The sequence below is a fragment of the Cervus elaphus genome, chromosome 9 (genome assembly GCF_910594005.1).
Source record: "Cervus elaphus chromosome 9, mCerEla1.1, whole genome shotgun sequence".
Lineage (NCBI taxonomy): Eukaryota > Metazoa > Chordata > Mammalia > Artiodactyla > Cervidae > Cervus > Cervus elaphus.
Window position 1 is genome coordinate 45970687 of NC_057823.1, and position 12283 is coordinate 45982969.

Consider the following 12283-nt stretch of genomic DNA (forward strand, 5'->3'; position numbering starts at 1 on the left):
AATTGCAAGATGTTTCACTCATACTCTTTAAAAAAAAAAAAATCACAGGAAATGCTGTCGACTTTGCTAAATATACCTCACACCGGTCAGAATGGCCATTGTCAAGCACTCTACAAAGAACCAAGGCTGGAGCTGTTGCAGGAAGGGGGACCCCTTCCAGGGCCTGAAACTGGGCTCTTGTCTAACACTCGGAAATGCATTGTCCGAGGAGACACATGTGCTGACAAAGCAAGAGATTTTATTGTAAAGGGTGCCCGGGCGGAGAGCAGGAGGGTAAGGGAACCCAGGAGAACTGCTCTGCCGCGTGTTTTATGGTGATGGGATTAGTTTCCGGGTGTCTTTGGCCAATCATTCTAATTCAGAGTCTTTCCTGGTGGCGCACGCATCGCTCAGCCAAGATGGATGCTAGCGAGAGGGGTTCTGGGAAGTGGATGACACGCGGTGTCTCCTTTCAACCTTTCCCGAGCTCTTCCCGTTGGGGGTGGCTTATTAGTTCCGTATTCCTTATCAGGATTTCCTGTCATAAAACAACTCATGCAAATGGTTACTATAGTGCCTGGCCAGGGTGGGCGGTTTCAATCAGTGTGCTTCCTCTAACAGAGCGGTTGTGGAGAAATGAGAACCCTCCTCCATCGATGCTGGAATGTCAATTGGGAACAGACACTATGGAGACAGCATGCATCTGTGCTTAGTCACTTCAGTTATGTTGACTCTTTTCGACCCTGTGGACTGTGACCTGCCAGACTCCTCTGTCCATGGGATTCTCCAGGCAAGAATACTGGAGTGGGTTGCCATGCCCTCCTGCAGCGGATCTTCCCCACCCTGGGATCAAACCTGCATCTCTTTTGTTTCCTGCTTTGGCAGGTGGGTTCTTTACCACTAGCGCCACCTGGATAGCTCTTGGAGACAGTGTGGACGTTCCTGAAACAATGAAAATGGGAATGAAATTACAATATTCTTGACGACTTAAAAAATATTCACAACCTAAAATTTGAGAGTTATGTTTTATTCGGTGGGAATTTTTAGGTCTTCAAGCCCAGGAGACACCATATCAACTAACCCTGAGAGAACTGCTCTCAGGAGGTGAGGGAAGGAGCCAGGTTACACAGAACTTTGTAACAACAGGCAGGTAGTCTGAATATCAAGAGATTATTGTTAAAGAAAACCAGATATCCTGAGTCAAGGAATTTAGTGTTTTTCTGTGTATGGGAAGATGCAAGAGTTGGGCTCACTGAAATCATTCCTTTTATATGCACCTCACCTATCTGGGGCCAGCATCCTGTTTTCACATCCTGAACTTCCTCTCCTCAGGGCTCACCTGAGGGAGTGTCTGAAGTCTGATGGCTGCTAGAAAGCAGATAATCTTCTTCCTGAGTTCCCTGAGGACTCACCAGCTCACACTGGAGGGCTGCAATTGATGATGACTATGATATCCGTTGGCATTTGCCTAAAAGATGATGCTGTGAAAGTGCTGCACTCAATATGCCAGCAAATTTAGAAAACTCAGCAGTGGCTACAGGACTGGAAAAAGCCAGTTTTCATTCCAACCCCAATGAAAGACAATGCCAAAGAATGTTCAAACTACCACACAATTGCAGTCATCTTGCATTCTAGCAAAGTAATGCTCAAAATTCTCCAAGCCAGGCTTTATTAGTATGTGAACTGAGAACTTTCGGATGTTCAAACTGGATTTAGAAAAGGCAGAGGAACCAGAGATCAAATTGCCAACATCCATTAGAAAAAGCAAAAGAGTTCCAGAAAAACATCTACTTCTGCTTCATTGACTACACCAAAGCCTTTGACTGTGGATCACAACAAGCTGTGGAAAATTCTTAAAGGGATGGGAATACCAGACCACCTGATCTGCCTCTTGAGAAATCTGCATGCAGGTCAAGAAGCAACGGTTAGAACTGGACATGGTTCAAAGGAACCGTGGAACAATGGACTGGTTCCAAATTGGGAAAGGAGTACGTCAAGGCTGTATATTGTCACCCTGCTTATTTAACTTTATGCAGAGTACATCATGCGAAATGCCAGGCTGGATGAAGCAGAAGCTGGAATCAAGATTGCCGGGAGAAATATCAATAACCTCACATACGCAGATGATATCACCCTTATGGCAGAAAGAGAAGAAGAACTAAAGAGCCTCGTGGTGAAAGTGAAAGAGGAGAGTGAAAAAGCTGACTTAAAACTCAACATTCAAAAACCTAAGATCATGGCATCCAGTCCCATCACTTCATGGCAAATAGATGGGGAAACAATGGAAACATGACAGACTATATTTTCTTGGGCTCCAAAATCACTGCAGATGGTGACTGCAGCCATGAAATTAAAAGACACGTGCTCCTTGGAAGAAAAGCTATGACCAACCTAGACAGCATATTGAAAAGCAGAGACTTTACTTTGCCAACAAAGGTCTGTCTAGTCAAAGCTATGGTTTTTCCAGTAGTCATGTATGGATGTGAGAGTTGGACCATAAAGAAAGCTGAACACCAAAGAATTGATGCTTTTGAACTGTGATGTTGGAGAAGACTCTTGAGAGTCCCTTGGACTGCAAGGAGATCCAACCAGTCCATCCTAAAGGAGATCAGTCCTGAATATTCATTGGAAAGACTGATGCTGAAGCTGAAGCTCCAATACTTTGGCCACCTGATGCGAAGAACTGACTCATTTGAAAAGACCCTAATGCTGGGAAAGATTGAAGGTGGGAGGAGAAGGGGACGACAGAGGATGAGATGGTTAGATGGCATCACCGACTCAATGGATATGAGTGAGCAAGCTCCGGGAGCTGGTGATGGACAGGGAAGGTGTGCTGCAGTCCACTGGGCCGCACACGGGACACGTGTTGAGCGACTGAACTGTTGATGTGCTGAGTCGGACACAACTAAGCAACTGAACTGAACTGCATCCTTGTTTACTGATAGAGCAGGAAATAGTCCATTTCTCACTCTCTAACACCATATAAACTCTAAATAATTTACAGATCTCAATATGAGGACAGGCACTCTAAAACCTTTGAGGCAAATATAGGCAGAAAACATTGTTGTAAACTGCAGCAAAGTTCATTTTGCATCCACATCTTGGAGTAACAAAAAATAAAACAAAAATAAGCCAAATGGACACCCTGAGCTGGGATGGCACCGCGACGCTGACCAGGTTCCTGGGCCTGCGCTACCACTGGCTGGCCAGAAACTGGGTCCCCCAGCGAGCACGAGGGGCACCATGGGCGCCGTGGGGCTGGTGTGGGCCACTGACTGGCGGCTGATTCTGGACTGGGTGCCCTACGTCAACAGCAAGTTCAAGAGGGGTGACTAATTAAATTCACCCCTTCGGGCCCCGGTGGCGTCTGCTGGTGTGCCTCCTGCCGTCTGCATCTGGAACAGCCCAGGCTCTCTGAATGGACTCTAGGAAGTCCCTGGCAGGAGTTCATTTCCTCTGTTGGTGGAAATAGCTTCAGTGTGTGGACATGAGAGTCAATTCCTAGGCAGGTTGATAAGAAGTCCGGGGGTCCCCAAGGAGAGAGGGGTCTGGAATTCTCAAGGAGGAGGAAAGGACAGATTTTTTTTTTCCTCTATATTCCTTAGGATTATATAATAATAATGTATCCTGCTTGAGGACAGATTCTGGAAAAAACCTTCTGGCTAATCCTGTTATCTTAAAATGTAAATTATGGGAGTGGGTTTAGTAAGGTCTTTACAACCTCCTTTGGATTCACTGTAATAACTAATTAAAACTATATAACTCCATTGCTAACACTAGTGAGGGGGCACTCTTTCTGTCCCCTTGTGATATCTATGTCAGAAGCTTTCTCTATCTCTTTTATACTTTAATAAAACTTTATTACACAAAAGCTCTGAGCGATCAAGCCTCGTCTCTGGCCCCGGATTGAATTCTCCTCCGGAGACCAAGAATCCCAGTGTCTTTCATGGTTCAGCAGCAACCTTTCAGACACACACACAGCATTAAACCTCGCTCTGAAACCTGCCCGCCTGCACGTGCTCATGCTGGGGTGCGGTGACCTGGGGATCCCTTCAGCACCAGAACTGCACAGATCTGGGGTTCCCAGGGGCTGGCAGACATGGTTTGATCATTTCAGATGTGTGGTGGGTGATACTTGCATGGTGTTTTTATCTCTTGCTGCCTAAACACGTTACTTCGACTTGGTGGCTGAGGACAAACATTACCTCACAGTGAGAGTCTGAGAGTGATCTGTCTGAGGGGTGCTGGCTGAGGGTCCCTCACGAAGTTGCAGCAGAGGCATCAGCTTCATGGCTGGGGGTGGGGGTGGGCAGGTATTGGGGCTTCCATGAGGCCCCCTCACATGGCTCCTCCCCATGTGGGCCTCTCAGGTGTGACTTGAGCCTCCTTACTACATGGTGAGCGAGGTTGGGGGAGTTGCCTTTTACAAGCCACTCAGGAGTCTCAGGCCATCTCCTCCACATCTCGTTCAGGGGGAGACTGTGTCTTGAAGGGAGGCACCTGAGAACCCATCTGTATAGGCACAGATACAAACATGAGCAGGTGTAGGAGGATGGACTGCGTAACACCTGCCAAGTCCCGGAGGAGGCTAGAAACATCCTCTCTGTGAAAACAGCCATCTCATGACTCTGCCACCATAGAACAGAGGCCCAGCCGCTGAGGCTGCAGTGAACCTCTCCTGGTTCTGGAGGCTGCAGCCTGAGCTCGCTTCTGGAGGCCTTGTTCCTGGTTCGGCCGCCTCCTCACCACGTCCTCATGTGGCCTTTCCTTGATCTGAGAGCAGGGGAGCTCTCTGGGGACTCTTCAGACACGCTGCTTCTAGGGGATCAGGGCTGAACCCTTTTGACCTCATTTAACCTTGACGGCGTTCTTGGGGGCCCATCTGCAGATGCAGCCACACTGGGGGGTTGGGGTGTCAATATACACACACATTTCATGGAGACATACTGACACATACTTTCAGTCCACATCAGCTTTACACGTTTTAACACAAGGAGTGGCGTGTGCTACATACTTTTCTGCACCAGCCTTTTTCACCTACTGTTTATTTCCTGGAGGCTAGGAACTTCAGAAGGAACCCAGCTTCATCATCAAAAAGTCTACAGATAATAGCTGCTGGAGAGGTGTGAAGAAAAGCCTCCCACACTGACGGTGGGAATGTGAACTGGCTCAGCCACAGTGGAGAACGGTTATGGAGGTCCCTTAAGAAACTAAAAGTGGAACTACCATGTGATCCTGCAGTCCCACTCCTGGGCATATATCTGGAAAAGATGAAAACACTCATTGGAAAAGATGCATGGATCCCAATGCTCATAGCAGTACTATTCACAATAGCCAAGACATGGAAGCAACCTACACGTCCGTCAACAGATGAATGGGTAGTGTGGTCTGTATATACAATGGAATATTACTCAGCCATAAAAGGATGAAGTATTGCAGCAACATGGATGGGCCTAGAGATTTTCATATTAAGTAAAATAAACAAGACAGAGAAATACAAATATCGTATGGTATTGTTTATGTGTGGAGCCTTTAAGAGATGATACAAATGAACTTATTACAGAAATAGGCTCACAGACATGGAGAACAAACTTTGTGGTTACCCAAAGGGAAAGAGGGAGAGGGAGGAATACATTAAGAGTTTGGGGTTGACACACAGACACTGCTATATAAGAAATGGATAAACAAGGGCCTACTGTACAGCACAGGGAGCTATGTTCAATACCTTATAATAAACCATAATGAGAAAGCATGAAAAAGAAAAAAAGTAAGCCAAAGGGACGTAATTAACCACAGCAGCATTTTCACAGCAAAGGAAACCCTGGATGAAAGAAAAACACACTCAGAATAGGGGAAAAAATAAATTTCAAAACCAAGATTCCCCACAAAGAATTCATCTCCAAAACATACAAACAACTCAAGCAGCTCTATATCAAAAATAAAATGAACCAAAACTAGGAAACGAACCAAAGATCTCAATGGACATTTCATGAAGAAGGCATACCCATGATCATTAAGCACTTAAAAAGATGCTCAGCATCATTAATTACTCAGTTCAGTTCAGCTCAGTCGCTCAGTCGTGTCCGACTCTTTGCGACCCCATGAATTGCAGCACGCCAGGCCTCCCTGTCCATCACCAGCTCCCAGAGTTCACTCAAACTCATGTCCATCGAGTCGGTGATGCCATCCAGCCATCTAATCCTCTGTTGTCCCCTCCTCCTCCTGCCCCCAATCCCTCCCAGCATCAGGGTCTTTTCCAATGAGTCAACTCTTTGCATGAGGTGGCCAAAGTACTGGAGTTTCAGCTTCAGCATCAGTCTTTCCAATGAACACCCAGGACTGATCTCCTTTAGGATGGACTGGTTGGATCTCCTTGCAGTCCAAGGGACTCTCAAGAGTCTTCTCCAAGACCACAGTTCAAAAGCATCAATTTTTCGGCGCTCAGCTTTCTTCACAGTCCAACTCTCACATCCATACATGACCACTGGAAAAACCATAGCCTTGACTAGACGGACCTTTGTTGACAAAGTAATGTCTCTGCTTTCTAATATGCTCTCTAGGTTGGTCATAACTTTCCTTCCAAGGAGTAAGCATCTTTTAATTTCATGGCTGCAATCACCATCTGCAGTGATTTTGGAGTCCCAAAAAATAAAGTCTGACACTGTTTCCACTGTCTCCCCATCTGTTTCCCATGAGGTGATGGGACCAGATGCCATGATCTTAGTTTTCTGAATGTTAAGCTTTAAGCCAACTTTTTCACTCTCCTCTTTCACTTTCATCAAGAGGCTTTTTAGTTCCTCTTCACTTTCTGCCATAAGGGTGGTGTCATCTGCATATCTGAGGTTACTGATATTTCTCCTGGCAATCTTGATTCCAGCTTGTGCTTCTTCCAGCCCAGCGTTTCTCATGATGTACTCTGCATATAAGTTGAATAAGCAGGGTGACAATATACAGCCTTGACGTACTCCTTTTCCTATTTGGAACCAGTCTGTTGTTCCATGTCCAGTTCTAACTGTTGCTTCCTGACCTGCATACAGGTTTCTCAAAAGGCAGGTCAGGTGGCTGGTATTCCCATCTCTTTCAGAATTTTCCACAGTTTATTGTGATCCACACAGTCGAAGGCTTTGGCGTAGTCAATAAAGCAGAAATAGATGTTTTTCTGGAACTCTCTTGCTTTTTCGATGATCCAGCAGATATTGGCAATTTGATCTCTGGTTCCTCTGCCTTTTCTAAAACCAGCTTGAACATCTGGAAGTTCACAGTTCACATATTGCTGAAGCCTTGCTTGGAGAATTATGAGCATTACTTTACTAGCATGTGAAATGAGTGCAATTGTGTGGTAGTTTGAGCATACTTTGGCATTGCCTTTCTTTGGAATTGGAATGAAAACTGACCTTTTCCAGTCCTGTGGCCACTGCTGAGTTCTCCAAATTTGCTGGCATATTGAGTGCAGCACTTTCACAGCATCATCTTTCAGGATTTGAAATAGCTCAACTGGAATTCCATCACATCCACTACCTTTGTTCATAGTGATGCTTTCTAAGGCCCACTTGACTTCACATTCCAGGATGTCTGGCTCTAGGTGAGTGATCACACCATTGTGATTATCTGGGTCATGAAGATCTTTTTTGTACAGTTCTTCTGTGTATTCTTGCCACCTCTTCTTAATATTTTCTGCTTCTGTTAGGTCCATACCATTTCTGTCCTTTATCGAACCCATCTTTGCCTGAAATGTTCCCTTGATATCACTAATTATTAGAGGAAGGCAAATCAAAAGTCCAATGAGCTATCACCTCATACCAGTCAGAAAGGCCACCTCAGAGAATCTCCAACAAACATGTTGCAGAAGATGTGAAGAGAAGAGAACTTCCCTGCACTCTTAGTGGGGATGTAAATCAGTACATCCATTAGGCAGAGTGTGAAAGTGAAAGTGAAAGTCACTCAGTCGCGTCCGAGTCTTTTCGACCCCATGGACTATACAGTCCATGGAATTCTCCAGGCCAGAATACTAGAGTGGGTAGCCTTTTCCTTCTCCAGGGGATCTTCCCAACCCAGGGATTGAACCCAGGTCTCCCGAATTGCAGGCGGATTATTTACCAGCTGAGCCACAAAGGAAGCCCAAAGAGTATGAAGTTTCTTAAAAAAAAAAACTAAACATATAAATACCATAGGATCCAACAATCCCACACCTTGGTGTAGATATGGAGAAAGCCAAAATTTGAAAAGTCACCTGCAGCCCTATGATCACTAGGTACCACAAACAAGACATGGAAGCAAACCACGTGCAGAACACAGATGAATGGATAAAGAAGATGGGCTACCTAGACACAGTACAATATTACTCAGTCATTAAAAAGGATCAAACAATGACATTTCCATCCACAAGGAGGAAAGTAGAGGTGATCATCCTAAGTGAAGTGGGGGAGACAGGGCAAGACAAGAATCATATGGTATCACTTCTAGATGCAATCTAAAAATGGAGACAGATGAACTTCTCTACCACAGAGAAATGGCCTCACAGACTTACGGTTCTCAAGAAGAAACTTATGGTTCCCAAGGAGGAAAAGAGGGCAGTGAGAAATGAGTTGGTTCAGATTAACACACTACTCTTTATAGAATCACCTGCTAGGACCCACTGCATAGCCAAGGAACCCTCCTCAACACTCCATAATAACTTATATGGGAAGAGAACCTGAAAAAGAACATGTATATGTCTAGCTACACATGAGTCAAGCGCCTGGAAAGACACCCCCCTCACTCATTACTGTGCTCAGTTGCTCAGCCATGTCCGACTCTTTGCAACCCGTGGACTGTAGCCTTCCAGTTTCCTCTGTCCGTGGAATTGTCCAGGAAAGAATACTGGAGTGGGTTGCCATTTCCTTCTCCAGGGGATCATCCTGTCTCAGGGATCAAATCTACATCTCTAGCGTCTCCTGCATTGCAGGCAGATTCTTTAATGCTGAGCACACCAGGGGAGACCCACTTATTATTAAATCAATGCAAACCAAATCTACACTGAGGCATCACCCCCACCCACCAATCAGAATGGCCATCAGCAGAAAGATCTCCAAAGAATAAATGCTGCAGAGGACGTAGAGAAAATGGAATCCTCCCTACACTCTGGGGATGCACAAGGGTGCAGCCACATTGGAAAACTGCATGGAGATTCCTGAAAAAAGTAAACACAGAGGAGCCATGGGATGCTGCAACCCCACTTCTGGGCTCAGATCTGGAGAACATCACAATTTGAAATGACATGTGCACCCCTGTTTTCAGGGAAGCACTATCTACAATAGCCAAGACATAGAGTCCACCAAAATGTCCAGCAACAGGAACACGAAGACAGAGTGGTCCATCTATATACGGGACTTCTCCTCAGGCTCTTGGGGTAGAATCAGGATGGGAGAATGTGGGCCTCTGACCAGCAGTTGGTTGGAAGAAGGGAGACCAGTTCTGAGGGCAGGGGTTCCCTGAAGTCTGTGGGCCCTGGTGCCCTGATGGGCTTCATCCCCAGTGGGGATATGGGCATGGCCTGAGGCCCTATGATGAAGCCCCAGCAGCACTGGGCTCAGAAGTTTCCTGAGGGTGTCTCACACTCTGACACAGTGTTTTACAAAGGAACAAGAGAATGAAGCTGTGCTCCTGAGGGCCAGTCCTTCCAGCTCTGAGTTGCTTCCAACAGGACCACCATCACCTGCATAGGATTGGCTATGACCCACCTGCCCCCCCACCCCCTGACCCCAGCCTTTCCTCTTCCTCCCGATGATGATTCCAGTGACATTTCCAGCCTGGATCCCTCTCCCAGACCAGATGCATCTGTCTATCCACTGCCTTACCATTTCACCTTGAGGGCTAACAGGCCCCTCAGAGGACCGTGATCCTGCTATTCCCCACACCCAGGAGGGAGCCCCACCTTCCCCGGCTGCTGAGCCCAGACACCTGGTATAATAGAGCAGGAGCCTATAGGGCCTTCCCAGGACTGACCTCATCCCATATCCTCTGCTGTAGCTCGTCTCTGAAGTGCGGAGGTAATGGTATCTGAGGCACACTCCCTGAGTTGTTATACAGATGCTAAAACCCCCACTGAATGGAAGATGTTAACTACTTGATGAGCATGAACACATAGCCCTCTGATGATGATCGTCTCTGGTGGGTATGGGGTTTGATTCTAAATGCAATTTCGCCCCTCCTGCATCTTGTTGGGGCTTCTCCTTTGCCCTTGGACGCGGGGTATCTTTTTTTGGTGGGATCCAACATTCTCCTGCTGATGGTTGTTCAGCAGCGAGTTGCAATTTTGGAGTTTTCACAGGAGAAGATGAGCGCACGTCCTCCTCCGCCATCTTGTTCTTGCTGTTTGGCCTATTGTTTGCCAAAGAGACTTGCTCTATTATTCCAAGACAATAAACTCTTTTTTTTTGTTAACTCTTTGTTTGAAAAAAAAATCAGTGTTTCTGGTATAGTGAAGGACAGGGAAAGCTGGCATGCTGCAGTCCATGGGGTCGCAAAGAGTCAGATGCGACTGAGGCACTAACAACAACAAAGGATTATCTGCTTCCTTCCTTTCTTCCTTCCTGCCTGCCTGTCATGTATATACAGATATCTATATCTCTGATAGATAATCCACAATGTTTATCTCCTTCCTTCCCCATACTGAGGCTCCAATATTTTGGCCACCTGATGAGAAACACTGACTCATCAGAAAAGACTCCGATGCTGGGAAAGATTGAAGGCAGGAGGAGATGGGGATGACAGAGGATGGGATGGTTGGATGGCATCAGCGACTCAATGGACATGAGTTTGAGCAAACTCTGGGAGTTGGTGATGGACAGGGAAGCTTGGCGTGCTGCAGTCCATGGGGTTGCAAAGAGTTGGACATGACTGAGCAACTGAACTGAACTGAACTTTCTCATATACACAGAAAGCTGATGCTCAACACTCTGACAGAAGATCTATGGCCAAAAAAAAAAAAAGAATCAAGATACTCCATAGATACGTAATACCCCAATTAGGTGGCTATATACAGACAATAATCATTACATTGTATTTTGTTTATACAGCATGATGTTAAATAAAAGGAAAGAAAATCAGTGCTTATTTTATTATCTCTGAAATCTGACTTGGATGCTATCCCATGCCTGGAAGCTGAGCAGCCTTGGGTCCTACTGCTGGGCTGGGGTGGGATTGAGAGCCTGGCACAATGCCCTTCACTGACCCTTTTTTTTTTTTTTAGTTCTACCAACCCATCTCCCTCCACCAACCCATCTCCCTCCACCCTCATGCATGCATGCTCAGTCATGTAACCCCATGGACTGCAGCCCGTTTGTCCATGGACTTTTCCAGGCAAGAATACTGGAGTGGGTTGCCATTTCCTTCTCCCTTCACTGACCCTTTTTAAAGATCCACTGTCTGCTATGTTCTGGTTGTGACGACAGTTCCATGTGGCATCAAAGCCTGGAGGAAGTTGAAGGCAAGAGTCAGCTAGCTACGACCTTTTCTTGTGCTGGGGTTCCCAGCTCAAGCCTCTTACCTGAGAGCGCAGCCTCCTAGCACCTCAGCACACTCAGCAGGGTGCAGTGAATCTGGAAGGGATTGGTCTGGACAGGGTGTTTGTGTGATGCTTAAGGGGGAAAAAGTAGTCAGACTCAAGCTGTTAAATGTTTGCTCAGGTACACTCCACTCTATTTCACAGTGGTAGGAAGCATACTTTCCCTAAGGCTTTGGTTGCCCCAGGAAACAGATTTTTTTTTTTTTTTTAAGATTTTGAAGTTGCTCAGTCATGCTATACAGTCCATGGAATTCTCTAGGCCAGAATACTGAAGTGGGTAGCCTTTCCCTTCTCCAGGGGATCTTCCCAACCCAGGGATCGAACCCAGGCCTCCTGCTTGCAGGCGGATTCTTTACCAGCTGAGCCATAAGGGAAGCCCAAAAATACTGGAGTGGGTAGCCTATCCCTTTTCCAGAGGATCTTCCCCACCCCAGGAATCGAACCCGGGTCTCCTGCATTGCAGGTGGATTCTTTTTTTTTTTTTTTTTTTTTGCAGGTGGATTCTTTAACAACTGAGCTACCAGGGAACAGAGGCAGGCATGGAAAAGTGCTGCCACCTTGTGGAAATTCTCTGTAACTACAATATGACCACCAGTGCTCCCTGCCACCTCTAATTCACAAGGCCTGGGGTTCTGTTAATGACAGCTACCCTCAGGTAATTAATGTCCTGGGATGGGAATTGCAGAAATATATCCCAAATGCAACTGACTTTCAGGAAGCCAATTGCCAAAGGTAAATTTTCCTCAAACCCTTTAAGGA

General features: G+C 46.2%; 1 pseudogene; it reads left to right on the plus strand.

Moving 5' to 3' along the window:
- Nucleotides 1–3115: 3115 nt before the first annotated feature.
- Nucleotides 3116–3315, plus strand: LOC122700788 (annotated as a pseudogene).
- The last annotated feature ends 8968 nt before the right edge of the window (nucleotides 3316–12283 follow it).